The 7,471-nt window shown below is 47.1% G+C and overlaps 1 pseudogene; it reads right to left on the bottom strand.

The window, feature by feature from the left end:
- Positions 1-1,067: 1,067 nt before the first annotated feature.
- LOC116902014 lies at positions 1,068-2,605 on the bottom strand (annotated as a pseudogene).
- Between the last annotated feature and the right edge of the window lie 4,866 nt (positions 2,606-7,471).

Below are 7,471 nucleotides of genomic sequence, written 5' to 3'. Positions count from 1 at the left end.
TGTGATCTCATCCAGCAACTCTTACGCTGGGTCGAGGGTGGTCTGACTGCAGAACACGCTCAACTCTTCTCCTTTCCTGTGACCACACCTTCTGCCATGTAACCTTCAGGTGCCATCCTCCGCTGTCACAGGCCACACCTGCCGTTAGCCAAGAAGACATTAGCGAACAGGATGTAAAGTAGCAAAGGCTGTGGAAGTCCTCATACAGCAGGCTTGTCCCCATCCACTCTTGCTCCTGTGCCATACCTAAGCAAACATGGCAGACCGAGCATGCCCGAAGGTGAAGGACACACACTGCAGAAATATGTCGCCTCGGTCTTACTGGCTAAAGTCATCCTAACTCACCAACATAGACACATAGGCCAATCCGGCTGAGGGCAGAACTGTTTGCCCAGTCCACAGGAGACACTGCTGTCAGCTGAAGTCAGCTAAGACCAGATGAAGAGCAGGTGAACCTCTGAACGTTTAGGATGGGGACATTTAAAAAAAAATAGGTATCTTCAGGGCTGGAAAGATGGCTCAGCAGTTAAAAGGACTTACTGTTCTTTTTGTATGCCAGGGCTCAGTTGCTAGCACCTACATGTAGACTCACAACCATCCATAATTCCAGTGCAAGGAGATCCAGCCCCTCCTTCTGATTCCCATGGACACGGTGAATATACATACGTACAACATACGTAAATGCACGTAAAAACACTTGTAGTCAAAATGGAGTAAGTCCAATTTGGTTTTTCAAAATAGGGTTTACCCTGGCTGCCCTGGAACTTGCTCTGTAGACCAGGATGGCCTCAAACTTGGGGATCTTCCTGCCTCTGCCTCCCGAATGCTGGTACTAAAGGCATGGGCCATCATGCCAAGTTAATGTTTTAACTTTGCAAAGACTTTTTCAATTTTATGTTTACTTATAGGTAGAGGGGGTGTCACGGGCCTTAGATCCACTGGAGTTAGAGGCAGAGGCAGTTGTGTGCTACCTACTGTGAGGACCGGAAACTGAGCGTCTGTCCTCTGCCAGGGCATGATGCACTCTTAACCACTGAGCCAGCTCTCAAGGCGACACACCACCGATGCTTACATCGGTGCCTTCTCCTGAAGTTCTGTGCTTGCTTGTTATGCGGCTTACCGTGGCAATACACGATGGACGCCATTCCTGCGGATGCAGACAGCCCAACTGTAAGGATTGTTTCTAGAACTACACTTGGAGTAATGTCACCCCTGCACACGCTTTTAAATCCATCAGCACCTTCAAGGCTCTCAACGTTCCAGAATGAAGAAACTGGCTGAACTTCATCTAACTCATATTTCATACAACTGGTTGTACCACAGACCTCCAAGTTCAAGCCCCAATCAAATCACCCCCAGCGTTAGAGCCCAAGTCTAGGCTGAATAGACTATGCGACCTCTCCACTAGCTAGACCGTGTGTGTGTGTGTGTGTGTGTGTGTGTGTGTGTGTGTGTGTGTGAAAATGAAAGATAATATTGCAACATGAGTGAAGAATTATATTAGCTCAATCTTCAGTCTGGCACAGCAGCCTCTTCTTGACTTCTTCTTCCTCTTTTCCTATACACATTGTGGACAAAACCACTTTCCTTTGGGCTTTGTGGTGAGATCCACGAAGGCAAAGTGAAACCACTCCATGGGACAATCCAATTGCCGCAGCCAGCCGTCTCCCCATAGGACACCTGGTGGCACAAGCAGTATGTAGGCTCATTTGGATCCACAGGCATGTCCGGGACATCAAAGGGGTGAACGGATAGGACACTGTCGACAAACGCAGACCTACTCTCATGCTTCTCTTCCTTTGGGGTGTCCTCTTCTGATGTCCTCCTGCCTTGGGCCCAAGAGCTTCCTTTTTCTTTCTGACTCCAACCTTTATTCAAGCTCCGTGGTCCAGTGCTTTCAAAGCCACTTCCATCCCTCCTGTACTTCAGGTCAGCCTCAAAGCATGTCAGGTCAGCATCAGGCCTTCGGATATGCTTACCCGCCACCCCGTAGGTCTGCATGGCCGGCAGCACCTTGCCATCACTGCACCGCTTGTACTTGCTGTAGGCGCCCTGGATCTTCTAGGGGCGCTCCACACGCTGGGCTGATGAAAGAGTCTTCACTGTGGAAAGATACTCTGCAGCCAGGACGGCCGTCTCTGCTTTCTTATCTTCTGTTCTCTGGTCCGGCTCTCTCGTCAGCTGGAAGTTCCTCTGAAGTTCACGGGGAAGGTTCTCAGTGCTGTCCAGATAGTGCTCCAAGTACCCAGCAGTCGCCATCTTCGCTGCGGCCACCTAGACCATCAATCTTATGTTCTCCTCCAAGATGGCAAATGGGCCCTTCGAAACAAAAACAACGAAAACCACCCCACAAGCACTCTGACATCACAAAACTTTGTGCTTATAATCGCACATGATTAGAATTTAAGGGTAAACGACCAAGTATTTAAAATCCACAGATGGTGCTACTATCTGCTCCAATAACCTCTACAATTTCAATATCCCCACGTGTCTTTGATGACCCGACACAGGCTCACCATCCACTTCCTCCCCTCACTCCCTGACTCCTACCCTGTGTGCACTACGTGTGCTTCCATCAAATGGTCCTGGAGCTTCTGCTCCGAAACCCTCCAGACTTTGGTGAGGTGAACCTGAAATCATGGCTCCCTGCCCCTCTGAATCAGCAGGAGTCCCCTCAAGGTGTGAAAGTTCATCCAGCACTTGCAGCTTCCCTGCTGGCTGTGCCTAGGGGACACCAAACCCCCACATGCTCAGTAGCCACAAGGTGGCACCATAAAAGCTGGTCCACAGAAGCATCCACTACCCTTTGACACTCAGACTTCAATTTCCGGTGCTTGAAATTAGCAGTGAGTCCAGAACGACAATCCTGGCATAAAGTGTCGCCTGTACAACGTGGAGTTTCTTCTGCAAAGTCCCCAGCACTTAGTCACACACAAATCTGAACAGAAGCAGGATTCATAAAGCTTCGCTTGTTCTTCATGTACTGGTTGAGGTAGTATTTCTCCAAAGCTTCTACTGGGACCCTCAGACCACGATGCAAGACCCACCTGACAGAACTGACCTGGCATTAATGTTTTCCTACTATAAAACACCGGCCATTTAGTGCTGCCTGCATACTGAGAGGGGTCCGCACTTATTCCACTCACAGTAGGGGGTTCAGAGATAAACAAGCACTCAGTGGGGAAAGTATGTGGCTACAGGGAGAAAGGGGCAGTTGTGAAATGGATACAGAATACGAATGCGACTGAGGTTTCTGAGTGTCCTCTCTTTATCCCTTCCTGCACAGCCCCAGGAACAGATATGTACTAACATTAGTCAGCAACTCACTGGGGAGTGGGAGGCACCGATGATGGAAAGGCTCCCTGCCTCAGTCAGCCAATGTGACCACTGTGAATTTAGAAAGACTAAAGAACTAGACTTTCTGAAAGATTTGATTTTGTTCCATTTCTATTATGTGCGTGCACGTGTGCGTGCGTGTGTACATGTGTGTGTGTGTGTGTGTGTGCGTGCGTGTGTACATGTGTGCGTGCGTGTGTGTGTGTGTGTGCATGTGTGCATGTGTGTGTGTTTAGGCAGGCTTACACGTTTTCAGTTCTTGCAGAGGCCAGAAAGGGCACTGCATGTCTCTTGGAAGGAGAATTTCAGGCAGTTGTGACCCACTCAGAACTGCACCAGGTTCCTCTAGACGAGCGGCATGTGCTCTGTCCTACGTGTGCTCTGTCCCACTGAGCCACCTTTTCAGGAGCTAAACCCACATTTTTTAAGAATTAGGTTACTTATCAAAGACCTAAAAGACATTCAAAAAACAAAAACAGGATATGACCATACATTTTCCTAATTGGGAAAAAAATACTCCTTTTATTTTCCGGAGAGAAATATTGTAAACCATTTGTCACTTTCAGATTCCTGATAATATCGTGAAGGACACACAGAGAAAGACTCTCAGAGCCCAGCGGTTTGGACTTTTTGCTTCATGTCACTGAAGTCACCAGAGAAATAATTCTACTTCCACCCTGGACACACAATTCCATACTCCAGTCATGAAGGAAGATGTCATCGTTAAACAGAGAGACAAAAAGTTAGTGCAAACACAAGGTGTCTGAGAGCCGAAAGCCGGGCGCTTGCAGGGAGAAATGGAACAGGTGCTGTCTACTTCAAGACCCTACCGACGGGCAGCGTGCACTTGAGGGAAGAACTCCTCGCTGTGCATGCCTGCAGCCTGGTTCTCCAGGACTGATTTCATTTGAACTTTCCTTTGCAGCACCTCACGCCCATTCATTGTATCTGAAAACAAGGGCTGCACAGGAAGCTGCACTTAGGAAGATCCAAAACACCTCAGAATCAGTTTAACCCTTCAAATCTAAAATTAAGAAAAGGCACTTCCAACCACTGCTTCATTATTCTCCCAAACACACACCCTGCCCCACTGTGCACTAACATGCCTGTGTTCACGTGTGTGAATGTGTGTGCAATGGTGTGTGCATGTGTGTGTGTGCATATGTGTGCGTGTGCACACACGCGTGTGTGTCTTATTTCCCTTCCATCTGAAATCCTTTTTAAAACTCCATGTAAAAGTATAAGCCCACACAACTGGCCACTAGCTATGTCAGGAATGAGACAGCAGGCATGCTCTGTGACTGACGCTCCCTTTTGTGACAGGCCTTCAGTGCAGGAACCCTGAGTGCTTCTCAGGGGAAATTCTATCCTTTGGAAATGTTCCAAAATTCATTTCTGCCCTCCCACAGCCTGATTTTCTGCATGCATTCTTTCAAAAACCATCTCCATCCCCTGGGAAGAAAGAAAACCGATACCAAAATTAAACAAAGGCAGTCTTCTGAAGGCCTCTCATGCAAAGCTTTGCAAATAAAAGTGATTTCTTGACTTTGTTCTCTCTTTTCTCTCCACAAAGTTAAATCCCTCACAGTGGTTCGTTATTTTCATTTATAAATGTGTTGCCAGGTAGGAAGACCAGCATCCCTGCTACAGAAGGAAGCCTGGCCAGCGAATGCCCAGCACAGGAACCACAGCGGCTAGAACTCCCACAATGCACAACTGCATCCACCCCCAGTTTCTTGCCAATGCTGTTCCTTAATTGGCCATGAATAGTTCAAGTCAGCCCCAGCAATTTCTGCACCCTGGACAGCATAATCTCCTCAGGCATCAGCTGCAAGCTGAAAGTCCCAAATTTTGAAAGAGCATCCAATTAATAATCATCATAATAATGATGAAGAGATGCCAAACTGCTGTGTGGCGTCTGCCGTTCACAGTGGAAACTCAGCTGACTGAACCAAATTTCTGTCCTCCTGCTCACCCAGTCATTTCTAGTCCCATTTTTGTTTTGAATATATTTTTCTTTTGAGACATTGTCATGCTGGCTCAGATCTAACATTTTGGGTTTTGTTTGTTTGCTGTTTTGCCTTAAACCATATTCTCTTATAGCCCAGACTCTCCTCAAACCTGCAGTGCAGTTGAGGATGGGTGACCTTAAACTTCTAATCCTCCTGCCTCCAACCCCTAAGCACTGGGATTACAGGTACGTAACACCACAGATCTTCTCCTCTGACGTTCCTTAAATGGTCTATTCAGTAAGGAAACTTTCTGGAACCCCATAGAACCAAAGGCTGTGATTTCAAACTTCCGATTGTATCCACTAACCAACATGGATTGAGCAAAGACGCTATCTGGATATAAAGATAACTGCCGACAGCTGATATCAAGAAAATCACAAGTCCAATCAATAAGACATCTCTAAATGACGATGGTGCATCTGGGAACAAATGCTTCCTGCATACTTGACCCACACCTCATGCCCTAGTGATGATACTGACATGAACCTCCCCTCCTCGCATGGAACTTCATCCTGGAGCAAGCACCAACAGCAGACGTAAGAATACGGTCTGGATACCAGAAGATCCTAAAGGTAGGACTATAAATCTCAAGGGTTGTAGTATTAAAACAGGAAAGTGAAATAGGATTTCACATGGCAGAAATTTCAAGGAGGTTAGATCATCAATCTAATGGTATTGTGAAGAAAGTGACTCCATCAATGAAAGGGTGTGCAAAGGCCCCATGACGGGCAGGAGTAAGTAACAGCATTTGGCAAGGGTAGACAGCAGGGCATGAACAAGGTGGGTAATACCAGATGAAGTCAGAGGCTACAAGGAAGGGACCATGTCAGCCCACAAGACCCCTGTTAGGGTTCTGGCTTCCATTCTGAAAGAAGCAAGAAGCCACTGCAGGTTCAGAGAAGAAGGACATTATTGGACATATTTATAAAGACTCACCCAGGTTGCTTTGTTGAGAATCCTCTCAAATGGTTTTCAGCACTCACAGAGAAACTAGCCAGCAGGCTCCTGTAGAATCCAAAGGAAAGCAGGGGTTAGACCAGAAGGCAATGGTGAAGGCAATACCAACTGGCTGCCTTTGGGACGCATGCTCAGTGTCAAACAGAATCATATACTGATGAACTGGATGCTGGCATTCGAAGACAGGCATTGGTTTTGTTTGTTGAATTCTAGTTTTGTTTTCTTTTTCTCTGCTAAATACTGCTTTGGCTTCTGTCTTGGGCATCACCCAAGAGTTTCTGTGTTTAGGGCTCGGTCCTCGGCTTGGTAATAATGGAAATAGTGGAACCAAGCAAAAGGAGGTTACGTGGTTGAGGATGTGCCACCAAGGGGGATATGTGACATTGCTGGTTCCTCTATTTCCCAGATGCTACAGGAGAACAGCTTCTCATCAAACACTCCTGGTCTTGACTTTCTGACTAGCCAAAACAAGGACAAGGGAACTAAGTGACCATGGGACTAAACAGGGCACTCTGACCCCAGTCAAACTCTCCTTCTTCTAAGCTGCAGGTAGTCTTGGGGATTTGTCTAGAGAAAGGAAGCTGACTAATAAAATGCTCGATAAAGCTCCAAATGTGTGTTCCCTGGGCCATAAGTCCCGTGATTTATGGTTATACACTACTTTATGTCTCTTCTCTGTATTCTGTCGACAAACCCAGTCAGCCTGGGCACCAGTGACCATAGGCACATCTCTCTGTCTTCCCATTGAGAATCCAAACATTGTCATATTCCTGTTTCAGTCTCTCCATTTTCCCTTGCCTCTGTCCCTCCCCTCCTTCTCTTCCCCCTCCCTGTTCTAATGCCACCCGCTGTGGCAGAGCGGTGTCCATATCCCAAGTGGTACTGACAGCTCTGGCCTCATCTCCCCAAATTTACCTTAGCAAAACTGGAGAGAAAATGATGACCTGACTCACGTATTTTATGATACAATGCCAACACTCAGTCTCTGTACCCTGTCTCCAAAGGAGCTTTCTATAGCCGGCCAACTATAGCTCCCTTTCCTCTCCATATTCCTTCATTGACATTGGAAATGGGCATTCTGTCCCTTTAGGTCTCTTAAATAATACTCTCCCAGCCTAGAAAGCCCTCTCCTCCCTCTCTTGCACAACTTTTCTTCAATGCACTTA

The sequence above is a fragment of the Rattus rattus genome, chromosome 5 (genome assembly GCF_011064425.1).
Source record: "Rattus rattus isolate New Zealand chromosome 5, Rrattus_CSIRO_v1, whole genome shotgun sequence".
NCBI classification, from domain to species: domain Eukaryota; kingdom Metazoa; phylum Chordata; class Mammalia; order Rodentia; family Muridae; genus Rattus; species Rattus rattus.
This window is presented reverse-complemented; position numbering and strand designations above follow the sequence as displayed.